The sequence below is a fragment of the Bombus affinis genome, chromosome 7, assembly GCF_024516045.1.
Source record: "Bombus affinis isolate iyBomAffi1 chromosome 7, iyBomAffi1.2, whole genome shotgun sequence".
In the NCBI taxonomy this organism is placed as follows: Eukaryota; Metazoa; Arthropoda; class Insecta; order Hymenoptera; family Apidae; genus Bombus; species Bombus affinis.
Window position 1 is genome coordinate 10,825,517 of NC_066350.1, and position 13,851 is coordinate 10,839,367.

The window sequence follows — 13,851 nt, forward strand, 5'->3', positions numbered from 1 at the left end:
CCAACGGGAAATGGACGATTTTACCACGGAGAAATTTTCACGATTTCTCCTATCGAAACCGTCGATAAACCGTGATATCCTAATTGTTTAAAGCAATGTACAATTTCTATCGGTTAATCGAGTGATCGTAATCGTCGAAGAAATTGGTCTCGGGTCGGCAAACGTTAACGCGACCTTCCAGCCACCCTTCTCGGGCCAAGTTCGGCGGGAACGGCGGTCGGTCGCGCTAAGGCAATTAAAGCTCCACCCAATTAATGCCTCGGCAAACGCGGCGGGGGTTGCTGGCGAGCGTTGCGACGGCCGTTCCTCTCCTTCTCAACCCCTATGAACTCACCTCCTCTCTTTCTCTCTCTCTCTCTCTCTCTCTCTTTCTCTCTCTCTTTCTCTGTCCCGCAAACAACGCCTTCTTGCCTGGCAGACGCCACGCGGAAATTTCATTCGGCCATTGAAACGTAAATGTACGCCGCGGCGAACGTTTCATTCGGCCGTTGAATGCTACGGATTGTCCGATAATGCTCGATTTATACCGAGGCCGGATTCAAAAGGACGACGTTATATCGTGTAATACGGCGAACCTGCTCATAACCGCGCCTCGGATTTATTTCGCGGAACGACGAGTGGAATGCGTGCGGCCCGTACGCTCCATTCCTCTTCGAGTTATACCACGATCACCTCAAACGTGACACGCAGCGAGCGTGGCGAACAAAAAGGGGTGCAAAAAATCCTCCTCGAGTACGGCCATGCTTCGTGGAACGTGCACGTGAAACGGAATCAATGGAACCTCGTGACCGACGTTCCAATAATCGTAACAAAGATGGAAAAATAATTTATTGATAACACGGAAAACCATTTGCGCAACAACATTCTAGAGAAGAAGGAAACGATATAGATTCTTGGTAAACAGACACACACATGCGAAACGTGAAACAATCTGCATGGGGCGTCTCGATTTTAAATGAATCAGCGCGGTTGATGCAACGAAAGCGCGCTGTCGCGATGAAAAAGTCGCTCCTCCTAACGTTAATTAAAACGTCCCGCATCGGAACCGGCATCAGCGACCACGCTCAACATCGCCAGCACCGAGTATCGACACTCCAGCATCGTCCACCTCGATTCCGACGTTCTGGCCCCGCGCGCACACCGTAATAAGATCTATCAATCGGCCGTTTCGTCGCGTTGTAAATCGATTTAAACCGTACATCCGCTCGAATACGTGATTCGTCGAAAATCGCGCGTGTGTCGACCACGTTCCTTCGCAAGAAATCATTCAGCTACTCACCGGCCGAAAAAACCGACAGATTCTTGGAAATCCTTAACCTTCGGTATACCAGAGGATATGATGGTAGGTAGGGTTCCTCGATCCTCGATGCAAATGTTGACACTCATCAAACACACTCGATGAACGAAGCGAGTCCTCGAACACGAAGGAATAGAAAGCCAAAACGAAGCAAGGATTTGGCTGGAAGAAAGCAAAGGATGCAGGAGGAGTAAACAGTAGTGCAAGGAAGTGAAACGAAAGTGGAGGAACGTTCTCGGTATCTGACACTTATCGCTTGAGTCACTTGTCGCGCGATATCGATCGATCGAGCGTACGCGTGCCGCGGAGTCTCGTGCGGTGGATAGCCGCGGCACGAAAGTAATTCAATTCATTAGCGGGTGCGCGGTGTCGTGCACGCGATGACGTATCGGTAATAGTACACGTTGCGTTATCGCCGATGTGCGCCGCCGCTGAAGATTCGACGATAGACAGCGGCAACGGTATCGGCCGGCAACGGTAGCAGCAACAGAAGCAACGGAGGTGAGCGCAGAGGCTGCCGGTTAGTCCGCAACGGCAGCTCACTTCGGAATGAAGAGGAACGCGACGGTACGCGAGGCGACGCGAGACCGCCAACCACTCGGCGCACTCTCGGCTAGACTTTGCTTGGAACGCTCGTCCGGCGTCTCCTTGCTTCTCGTCCTCCGGCCGCCACTCGTCGCTCCATACTGCGACGTCATTTGGCACGTCACGCGTGGCCGTGCGCATGCGCGGTTGCTCGCACGGCGCGTGTCGCGTGAACGTTCTGCCGCACCACACCGCGCACTGTATACACTATACACGCATCTAGTACACGCGCTTTGTGCACCAGTCATCTTTATCAATCGGAGAGTCACGACCACACTACCACTACCACTACTACTACTACTAGTACAACCATCGCTGCCACCACCACTACGTCTGGCCGGCACGATTTCTTCGTTACACCGACGGATATTGCTTGGGAGGATTTAACGATAAGACAGGAAGCGACAAGATCTCGGTTGTCGAGAATTGGGGGGGGGGGGGAAGGAAGGGGGAAAAGGAGGAGAAGCAGGGCGTTAGGGAACGGGGTTGAAAAGGACTAACGATCTTGACTTTATGCAAGAGTTTTAGGACTGATTAAGGAGAATATAGAATTAAGAAAGTTAATCGTGTCTATAACGACGTTACGAACTGATAAAGAATCCCTAGGCTTTTTGTATTGTATTCGGGAAAAAGTCCGTCTTGACGCGATCGAGAGAAGAAGTCGGCAGATAGAGTTTCTCGTTAAGCGCGTCGTTCTTTTCTCTCCTTAACGTAGTTAAATTTTACTCCAAGCACGGAAGAAAGAGAGACGATCGCCGAGGGTTTGTTTCAATGGTAACGCGTAATTAGATGACGTCGCGATTACCTGTGACGAACGAAAATATCCCAATCGGCTGAATGGTGCGTCGGAACAGCGATAATTACTGCTAATGTAAATGTTCGTTAATGGGTGTTATTAAATGCAACGCGGTGAAATAGTCACTGGCGGCGTCACGGGCATACAAGCTTCACCCACGCTCGCTAACCGGTCCGATTATATTAATTAAATGGACATTATAATTAGCTAATTAAATCAAAAGCATTTCGGTGAGTCGAGCGTGCACACGTCCGATACGTACGATCGGGTGGGGGAAGCGGGAGCGTTGATTTTCGGAGTGGAGCGCGCGCGTTCGTGCGCCGTATCACAGTATGCGATAAAGGTTTCACAATGACACTGGTAAGCGGTATTGTCCAGCTAGATTTTCCATGATTTTACAGGCCCGAGCATCACAGCACGGCTGAGATTACGCGATAATCAAATTCGTTCGTGGCAAACAAAATGTCCGAATGCTCGACCGTATTGTTAACCGCCGTGCATCGCATTAGGAGTTTGATGTTGTCGGCCGATCGAGCCATCGGTATAGTACGCTCAGCGCCTCGGGCACGATTGAAATTTTCTCGTTTCTGCTGTAACCGATATCGCGGCAAGTGAGGATACGAACAAGGAGGAGAGAGAGCGGCTGTAGATTATTGTTCCATGGATTTTTTAATCGAATTTCGTGGAAGGTATCAACGTTTTCGAAAGAAAAACCGGGTCAATTAAAATTAATGGATAGCGTAATTAGGAAAGTCGTTACGGAAGCTCGCGCGCGAGATACGCTTCAATCCAATCAAGGAAACGAGTTCCTTTTCTCGTCTTTAAAAAACTATTAAAATCTCTGTTGGCTGAACGACCCGCGCAAAAACAAACTACCCCGCCTCTCTCTTTCTTTCTTCTCTCGTGATCCTATTCGTTTGCCGGAGACGTTAACGCGTTTTCGTTCTATTCCGTTAACCGATCCCATTAGCCGTAGAGACGTGAAATCGACAGAGAACGAAAAAGAGCGAGAGAAAGGAAGAGGGAGTGGGCGAGGATAAGTATTTCGGGTGTTCGTTATCGGCGTGTCGAGACATCGACGACGATGACGACGACGAGGAAAAGGTTCAATTATTTTAACGAACATCACCGGGAAACGTCTCGATCGCGCGATCCCTAATCGCAAATAATTGTAAGCCGAAACTGCTGCTGCGGCGCCCGATACGCGTGTATATTTCCCTGTCCACCCCTTCGTCCCGTATATACATGCACAGGAAGCTTTGCAGGCCAGCCGGTTACAGTGACTCTCGAAAAGCACCTCGTGTCATTAGTATGTTAATTGCTAACGGTCTGCCTACCTACTCGGCTGGCTGCCACATCGAATTTCGTATACGTATACGTCGCAGGGGCACGGCGTGTTTATACGTTAAGATGTTTAATCGCTTCTGTAATTATACTGTCCCTCAAAGGGTTAATTGTCCCATAAACCCATGAATACGTTAACGAGCGCGCCGTGTACCTCGCGAACATCGCCAAAGAACAAGGAGCCACGAGGAGGTTGGCGAGGGAGCGGGGCGAGAAGCCGGGGAAGCGAGGGATCGACGAAGCTCGAACGCACACACGCCAGCAACGACGTTCGTGGCGAGGGTGAAGTCACGGAAAGAAGAGGGTGGTAGATTGCGTCGTAATACAGATTTCCTCGACTCTGGCCGAGACCGACGTACGAACCTTGGAACGCGTCACTTTCGTCCCGAGCATGAAAAAGACGAAGTCGTGTAACACGCGACGTTCGAGAAGAACATGCTTACAGAAGTGCGCGCGAATCGGAAAATCGAACGCGTTTTACAATTTTGGAGACGTCGTTCGCTGCTTTGAAGAGGAATTCAGCGCGAGAAGGGTTGATCTTTCTCCTCCGCTTAATGCAAACCGGCATAGGAATTTTCACGGAAATGGAAGTGTTGAGAAAGGAAACGACAGGGAAAGAGGGAGTGCATTGTCACTCCGTTATAATTAAGAAGATAGACTTTAAATCCAGAATGCAAAGCGAGGAAGAAGCGAGGCATTGAGAGAGAGAGAAAGAGAAAGAGAAAGAGACATAAAGACAGACAGAGAAAAAGAGAGAGTGAAGTCGTTGCGGGCTAAACGAGTGGTAAAAGGCCGGCCTGCGAGATGTAGAAGGGAGCACGACGGGACAGGGGGAAAGAGAGAGAGACTCGGATGGAAATTAATTCATTACTCTAATGCGTTGAGCGAGAGAATGGGCCGACAGTTGAAGCGTCGAGTGCCAAGTATTTCGCGAAAGATGGATGTCTCGTTTTCATTCCGAAAATTAACACTCTCCGTTACTTGCCAACCACCCAACAATCTTTTTTTTCCTTCTTCCACGGCCTGACCCACCTTGCTCAAATTCCACTTACCTCCGCTACCGCCTGTGTCTGTCCCGCGTTTTGTCGTCACGCGACCGATTCTACTCTTCTTTATCTATCGTTCGCAATCCATGATTTTGGCCGCGTATCTCTTCTCAACGTCCGTGAGCACGTCGTCGTCAGGCTCGTTACTCGACATTGATATTCGACGTTGAACGCGATTGGTTTCTAGTTTCTACATATGAATATGGTCTCGTTACGTTTCACGTATCGTCAAGGATTTCGCTCAGATGTTTCTCTCGATCCTACTCTAATCGACAAAGAGCATCTTAACACGGTTAAATCAACGAGGGTCTCGAAAGAATGAGAATTCGAATCGAGATAGAAGCCGGCAGGTGCTTTCTAAATAGCCCGTGAAAGACTTCCTACAAAATGCTAATCGATACATTTAGATCGTTTTAAGATAAACGTCATTGATTGACGAGGAAACGAGTGGCGGCACCGAAACGGCCAACGATAATAATTCCGTTCCGGCGGCGAACGACCAATCTCCTTTTCCATTTAACATACATCGCTAATAATATCTGACTAGCGGAATCGTGTTCTGCCTCGCGCTCTCTCTTTTTCTCACTATTCCGCTCCCTTTCACCGTCCTCGACCACTGGACGATCTTCCGACGGGTCTGTAGGGGAAGGTCGGAACTGCAATCCGGATATCAAGCGAATCTAGCGGACCGGACAGGTTGAACGCGGACGTGTCACAAAGTCGTCCTAAAGAGTACCATCGATACCAATTTAAAGCGAATATCGGCCGCGTTTTCGCGGATATACCATTATCGACTTCCAAATCGAAGTGATTTGGACAAGCTTTACCCGATCCACAGCCTTCCCGACCGTTCAAACAGCCGTCACGGACACGTGTAATTAAATTTAACGCGCTATCCGCTGACCTTCCCCGTGACCCACATACTCCAGCCATCCCCATCCAGCCTGTTTCTTTTCCACTATTTCCGTTTTACCGCTATCGCGTCCACTCTGCGAGACTCGATTTGATAATCGAATGGAAACGGTGGGCCGCGGCGCGGCATCGCGCGGAAGCGCCATTAAAATCGAGGGTCGCGCTTCGCATATTGAAACGACGATGATGGTAACGTCGTTTATCGGCCAGCCCGGAATTACCACGCACGATAGACGAATAGAGGGACGTCGATGTGGACGTGGTGCAATCGCAACGGCGAATTTCAAGTGGATTAAAAAGAATAAAAACAGGAGGCGAAACATATTACAAAGGTCTCTGTAGGTACGGCGAAGAGTTACTGGTTCACGGGAGAGCAGTTACGAACATCAGGTATGCCCGTAAAGCAATTAAAGGCTGAATTGCGCATTTGTTGGAATTTAAATGCAGCAGTTAAGGAAAATGAGTCGGTTTTCGCGCACGATATAATTTATTCGTTCGGAAAAGCGCCAAACTAATCCCGCCGTTTCATATTCGTCGTCTATCGACTTGGATGTCGAAAAAGGGAGGAAAGGCGAAAGAGAGAAGAGTAGGTTCGATCGAACGATCGTTGAACGATAATACGAGCGAGCGAGCGCGCATCGATCCGTGTTTACTTTTTTAAAATTCGTCGGACGGTCTGTCGGAAGGAAAGGGCACGCCGTGCCCTCGTCGCTCGTTGGTGATTGCGGATGCCTTCTTCACGGCCCCCGATGTAATTTTCTGAATGACTGCGTAATTAAAACTCTAATTTCCTGCGCTTAATTGACCGGAGTCTTGGTTCCCTCCTTGCTTGGGTTTCTCTCGCTCCTTACCTCGACACGACTACTCGCGCGCCAGTCACTCTCACCTCCTGTCGTCCCTTGCTCCATCTCGTAAAGCAAAGAAAGGAGAAGACAGCCCGCCATTCTTCGCGCCTTTAACGCGAAAACTTTTTGCGCGTCAGGCTTACGAGGTGGCGGTGTTAATCGAAAGAAATTTACGGCTTCGTTCGCGCACGATCTCCACCACTAAACCTTCCGTTCGCCTTTCCCTCCTTTACGAATTCTCTTCTACGAATACTCTTTCATGAATTCTCACTCCCGCCAGCGAAAGACACCAGATTCTTGGATTCGATCGAATCGCTGCGTTTCTCTTTCTTCGCCTTTTGCGATAAAAGCCCTTTGAACAAGGGACAAAAGTAGTCCTTGAAAACATACAACCGCGGCACTGTTTGCGCCCAATTTTCACGACGCTCGCGCCGCGCCGCCTACGAGTGTCTGGATAATTACATCCGTCTCTGCTGGCCGGAGGCAATTATAATTGCCGACTCCTTTCGTAATTATAAGTTTCTGCGAGACTTGGCGTGGCGTGCCAGCATGCTCGCTGGTACAGAGAGAAGGTTGGCTGCTGAGGGTACGTGTGCTCATGGCGGGCAAGGTCTGGCGGAAAGAGAAGAGACTATCGGAGGACGAAAAGCGAGGGGACGAGCGGCACGTTGCACGTGAAAACGTTAATTGGGGTGACCTGCTCAGAAACTAGTTACGGGAGCACTGTACTGGCATTCCACGGATCCCACGCGACATTGAATACATACATGCAAACGAACGGGTGCGCCAACTAACGTTTTATTCTATCTGAGAATAGATGCGTTCCACGAATATGGAAAGGCATTCTCGAGATCGTTGCATCGTATGTTCGTTATTTATTATCGCATCCTTGCTCGTAGTTTCTTTCGTTTCTGTTCTCGAATTAATATCTTATCATCGCCGTTGAACACGTTACAAACGTTCTTCGTTCGAGCGAAAACTCACGGGACGCCCTTTTAAGCAGAAAAGCTTCGTAACGAATAAATGGTATTGTGAGAATGGAGCATGAAATATGTAGTGTACCGAGGTGTTCTTGAGAACCACTGCGAGAACGACGGCAGTCGTGGAAGAAAGTGGAATTGCAAATAAAAAGTTGCAGAAGTAGCGCGTAAAGTATAAGGTAAACCAAAGTAAAAGGAGTGACTAGATGGTAGAGGATAGAAATGGATGTTACTTACTTAGACTTCGGAGCATTTCTATCCCTCCAGTTTCCTCTTTTCTCGCTCTCCATGTCGCTCATACGATTCCCTTGGTTTACTTCTCTTCGCCACGTCATTCTTCTTCATCAACCTCTCTTCTTATCCAGCTCTCTAGCAACGTCCACGTTGTTCTGCCCCTCTTCCTATCTCTCTCTCTCTCTCTCTCTCTCTCTCTCTCTCTCTCTCTCTCTCTCTCCTTTAACACGCTTTCTAAATTCTACTCCTTTGTTGCTTTCTTTATCATCCACTCCGCTTTAATCCATTTTATCGTCTTGCCTCTTTGTTTTTTCCCTTCCTTTATAATCCTCTTTCAGTTTCTCTTCCCGCTTCCTGTGTCCGTCTCTTTTTGTTCCTAAAAATATGACAGTTGCTAAAAATATGACAAAGTCGCATTGAATGGTAGCTTTTCACGTTTCCCACGGTGAAAGAGCTTTTCTTCTGGTCGCTGTCGCTTCTTCTTCTGCCATCCGAGAGGCAAACCGCTATCCTATGTCCCGTAAAATCCTCCTCGAACCCTGACGCACGGCTTCCGCAGTTCTTTCTAACTCGTTCAGCCACCCCTAAAGGTGTTGGTGAGTTCGTTTCAAAGGTGTTCGCCGAGAAACTTGCGGGACTACCAGATTTTCTCAAAGCTAATGATCTTCTTCGTTAGAGTAGCGACGCGCGTACAAAAGGCTCCAATTACGGTACCTAAGGAAAATTACGAAATAACGAGACCACCGTTCGACGCTCCCGGGCATACGGAATTTCGATCTTCCCCGTTAGACGCCAGCGTACCGCGAAGAGAACTTAATATTACGAATAAGAAATAAGGAAAGCCGACCACGAGCCGACCCTCCCTCCCATCGACATACCCACACCAATTGTCCTTCCTCGTACCTCGATTTCTTTTTTCGTCGCACGACTAAGAAGACTGGCTAGCTTTTTGATTTCAACCGAAACTTCCACCCGCTCGTCCCACCCTCTCCGACACCCACGCACAGCTGCTTTTTAACCCTCGCTCCCTCCCCCCCCTCTCCTTTGTAACTGGCTCTCTTTTTCGTGGACGCCGCGATGGAAACGGTGGCTTCGTGGCACGGAGAAGTTAATTATAAGCGATACCAATCTCTCGGGGTTGTTGGGCGGTTGGTAGAACTGGGAAGCCATGACAGCCAATTACCACCCCGTGCCGACCCTCGCGCACGAGCCACCGCTCTCTTCCTCCTTCTCCTACCCTCCCTCTCCTTTCACTCACGTTCTCCTTCCTTCTCTCCCTTTACTTCTTCCACACCTCTCCGTTCCTCCTTTTCCTTCACTCGAAACTTTCCCTCCCATTCTCTCCTGCCCTATCTTCCCTACATCCGTTTCACACGAACGCACGCACACGGTCGCGGTCACGGACGTTGATGCGCGCGTGCACGCCAACGCGTACACACTTACACGTGCTCTCTCCCGCCAGTATAGGAAATTAAAAGACTGGGCGATGATTGCGCGCGGCCCAGCCTGGCCTTTCCACCCCCTCCCCCTCCCCTTCCGCCGCAAACCACCCCGTGTCCCAACTCTCGGCCTCCTTCGAAGCCCTCCCTGCAATCTACCGTACCGGCTCGGCTACCACCGACACAGGAAAGAAAAGAGAGAAGGCATTCGTTCTGCTTAGCGAAAATTACAGAATTGGTCGGGAAAAGTGATTGGGATTGGCCCTTTTACCGCGTTTCTCCGTGCCTCGTTTCGCCTCGTTAAAGCACCCGAAACGGACACCCTGTTTAACCTCCCTTACTCTGGCTCGCCTCGTTCGCCGGAAGACGGATTCCGATTATACGTCTTCGACGTGGCCGCGTGTCTTAACTAAAATTGACCTTAAACGATACCACGTCCGAATGTAAACTCCGTGTAATCCGAAATCCTACGCCATCGTCCAGACATCCGTAACAGGAACCCGAGCATGCCGTTGTTCGCGAATGAAATAACAAAAAAGATAAACGTTTTATCCTTGTTCGCGCCTCGCAAGCGTTACGTTGAACAAACAGAACGAATCGAACTGGTAATGCGTCCATGTCGCAGGGCCTGCGCGCCATTCGTCCCGCGGATCGCTTCCATCCATTAGAGGCTTATGTCAACCGACAATAGGGATTAACCTTCGGCAGAATGCAACGAGAAAGCGGCAACGGCTGCCATGACAGCGATCGTACCGGGTGTCGTTTTTAAGCCGCTTCCTGGTAACGCAACGCCTTGTTTACAGTTCCTGTGAGAAACTCTGGCTCGTAGGTTGCTTGAGGAAAATTACATCCAGCTGAAATAGACGTTCTATAGTCGTCGGTTAAACGCGCTTAAGATGAGTTTACTTTGTCGCGTTTCCGATGTATGTTGTATCTCGATCTTATTCGCAATAACGAAGAATGGAAGGAGACTTTTATCGGGGCTCCTGAGACCTCTGGAGCTGCGTTAGAGAACGACGACTCTGGAAGATGATTATTACAAATAACGCGAGGAATCCTGACTATTACCGGTTCGCGATTTAATAGAATTATTCGTCATACGTGTTCAGTTAATTAAAGTAGAATGGAAATTCTATAGATTTCAATTTAACCTGTTCGGCTTGCAGACCTTATAATACACTATCCTGTTTTAGTTACGGCTATTTTATCGAGAATAATTGTACGAAGAACAATTACTAAAAGTGAGTCTTCTCTTAAGGAACCTAAGACTCCTGCATCTACAGAAAGCAAACGATAAGTAATACGAAAAATTCTTTTACGTACTATGATCGCTGCACGATATCTACAAAGTGAAACGTACAGTTATAACTTTGCGTGGTTGGCTCGCAGAGTTGGCTTGTGCACCAAATAGATTAAGTCTATCAAAGCAAAATGAATATTCTATACACCTCGATCGAACCTGCTCGATCTGCATAAGTACTTTTTCTCCGATCCATTCTATTTCGATTGTAGGTGTCGCGTTTGAAATAATGACGATAATAATAATAATAATAATGTGAAAAATAACAGCTAAAAAGAGAATTTCCTATCAATAATTCGAAGCCATTCGAGGTCTTCCTCCGAAGAGGAACGACAAACAGCGAGGAATCCTGTACACCACGACCTCTGTTCGATACCTATAAAGTGAAACGCTCGGTTATGACTTAGCGCGGTTGGCAGGGTTAGCTTGTTCGCCAATTAGGTTGAGTTAATTATAACCGATGGTTATCAGCCGGTTAACTCCGACACGCCATTACCTCACTTTACCTCCTAGCATCCAGTCCCTCTTGCATCGCCATCTGAACCTCATCTCTCTGCGAGTGTCACTTTGACGCGTCTGGCGTATCTCCGAGCCACCCTGCGCGATCGGCATGCTAATTTCTTAAACTCGGCAATTTATAAAAGCGCGTACACACTTGCGACAAAGCGTCGTAATGAAAGGTTGCGGAGAAACTTCCCGCCGGTCTCTGTTTGTACGAAAACTTGCGACTTCCTCGTACGACATCAAAGCGACGAGTCACGCTGCTCGTGAACAAGTCTTGAACGTAACTTGGATGTACGCTGCATTTGATAGCTTGTCTTTCTAACCCCGCTTAACGCTTTTTGCGAGTGTTTACAGGGCTTAATACTTTTCCAGATACCAGTGATCGCGAGCTCTACACTTATTTGCTTTCTGTATAGCTATGTCCGCTACGAAATTTCTAAGCGATCGTTAATTCTAGAAAATAGAAGGGAAAAGTGTCGGAAGTCAAATTTTCTGTCTCTAGTTAAAGTTCGAAGTGAAGAATTCCTATTGAATCGAATATCGAGGCTTTTAACCTAGTACAATGATAGGAATACGCCTAGAAATAAGAAATAATCATAGAAATAAGTCTAACGAACGATGGTAGCGAAACAATGACGGAACCGGGGATTGCGAAATTGTCTGATCTCTATGTGGCGCGTTTCGGGTAACGTCAACGTCGAGACGGTATCGAGGCTGTTAATGATTTTTAGACAGTTTCGATGAAACAGAAAATTCAAAGCCGACCGTGCCGACGTTTCACGAAATTGCGTACACGTGTGCTGAAATTAGATCGTTTGCTTTGAAGCGATATTATGCCATCACGCGAGCAGCTAGTTCAAGATCAAAGCGAATCGAGTTTTTTCACGGTGTCTGGCCGCGGCATTTACCTGTGACGGAGACAAAAGAAAATTACGTCGCGTAATCAACCCCTCAACGACGTGTTTTAAAAACGAATTTGTTTACGTACTAATTTACGTATCAATAGCCAGTTTTTATTCGGGAACAGCTTTGTTAATTGCTTCTGAAAACGATATAGCCAAGGGGTAGCGATCGGAACGTATATTACCCCCTGCCTTTCAAAGTGTAAAATAACGCGACGTAAGCCCTTTACCGGCGTCATGGTCGACACGTAGAAAGGATGGCAGGAATCGAAATCGTACGAAAAGTTACTTTACCTAGCGAAGCACGATATTGAAGTTAACGGTCGAAGCGTTTCTCGAGAAATCAATCGGAGAATGGCCTCGTTAATCTGGCGGGGTGGTTTCTGGATGCTCGGTTGCTCTTACATCACGTAATAGTATCGGGCCATCCCCCCGTTGGCCTTAACCCCCACGACCTCTCCCCCGCGGCAACTCTTCGGTCCGAACCACCCTCACTCTCTCTCTTTCTCTCTCTCTCTCAAGCTCTCCGCCGCTTCCCAGCTAAGTCTGCGAGTGACTGAGTGGTTATTTAGGTAAGAGCCAGTCTCCCCGCGCAGAAGCTGCCACCCACCCCTCTCGCGCCACCACGCTTAAGTAATGGTCCCGCAACATATTGTGCAAAGAAAAACTCGCTCGCTTATTTACGCTACTCCGCTTGACGGAGAGAGGGAGAGAGAGAGAGAGAGAGAGAGGCAAGGAGAGCGAGTTTCTTCCGACTTGTTTGAGGCTCGATTGGACGAGAAAAGATTGCAGATCAAGACAAATACCGATGACGGAGATGTTCTCAGGACTGCAGCAAGAGATTAGAAGCGATTAAGCTCAAAGATATCTATGGTAGCTCAAAACAGAGGGATATAAATAGTAAGGAGTTCAGAGATTAAGCTCAAAAATATTTAGTCGTATTAAACTTCTTCTTGCTCTTTTATATAGCTGATTCTCGTCAATTTTTTCAACTAACTGCTTACGTAAATATAAACTAATCAGAAATATTCAATGGAAAAAATATAGAATCGAGATTCCCTAGAGATGAACTTCCCTCGATGAAAATGAAATTTCGACTATTGGTCGTTCAACGAAACCGTATTTCGAACTAACGATTCCCACCTCCAAGTGTGAAATACTCGGAGCTCAACCCTAAGGGGTCTTTCATCGGCCAATTAATGGGAGAAAGATCGAACGGTAAGAGTCATTGGATACCGATTTGCATCGTAATGCGTGCGCCCCCGGTAGGCAGGGTTAACGCAACAAAAATAACATCGGCTAGGCTAAGGGAAGCTCATACGTGCTGCTCCTACTAATGCCGGCCTATCCGTACAAATAGCTGCTACTCGACCGGCATAATTACGGATTAGATGAACGGAAGATAGCTCTTAACTGCTCCGCGCGAAGGGTGGCTACGGAACGCGGGATGACCGCCACCATCATTCGAGATCAATCGGGGTGCACGCGATTCTGCACGCACACGCATGCCACACACTCAGCTCGGTGAACGATACCTTCTCGCATCTCGTGGTTCCCTGTAGCAGAGTTAGCCGGCACGTGTCGAAGCGCCGGTACACGTGCGACTCTTCGACAAGAATCGATATTCTTCCGTACCCCTCGTGATATCGGTCACCTCGTATATTATT

At 48.2% G+C, this 13,851-nt stretch overlaps 1 protein-coding gene across 2 annotated transcripts in view; it reads right to left on the bottom strand.

Annotated features, from left to right (window-relative positions):
- LOC126919003 (LIM domain only protein 3-like) overlaps positions 1–8,205 on the bottom strand; it is a 69,195-nt gene extending 60,990 nt beyond the window's left edge. Inside the window, exon 1 of one of the 2 annotated variants that reach the window (XM_050727680.1) lies at positions 8,043–8,205. The gene's annotated coding sequence lies outside the window, so the exon portion shown is untranslated. Of the gene's footprint in view, positions 1–1,279; positions 1,954–8,042 lie in introns of those variants that run through there. The other variant, XM_050727678.1, reaches the window with a different exon arrangement.
- Between the last annotated feature and the right edge of the window lie 5,646 nt (positions 8,206–13,851).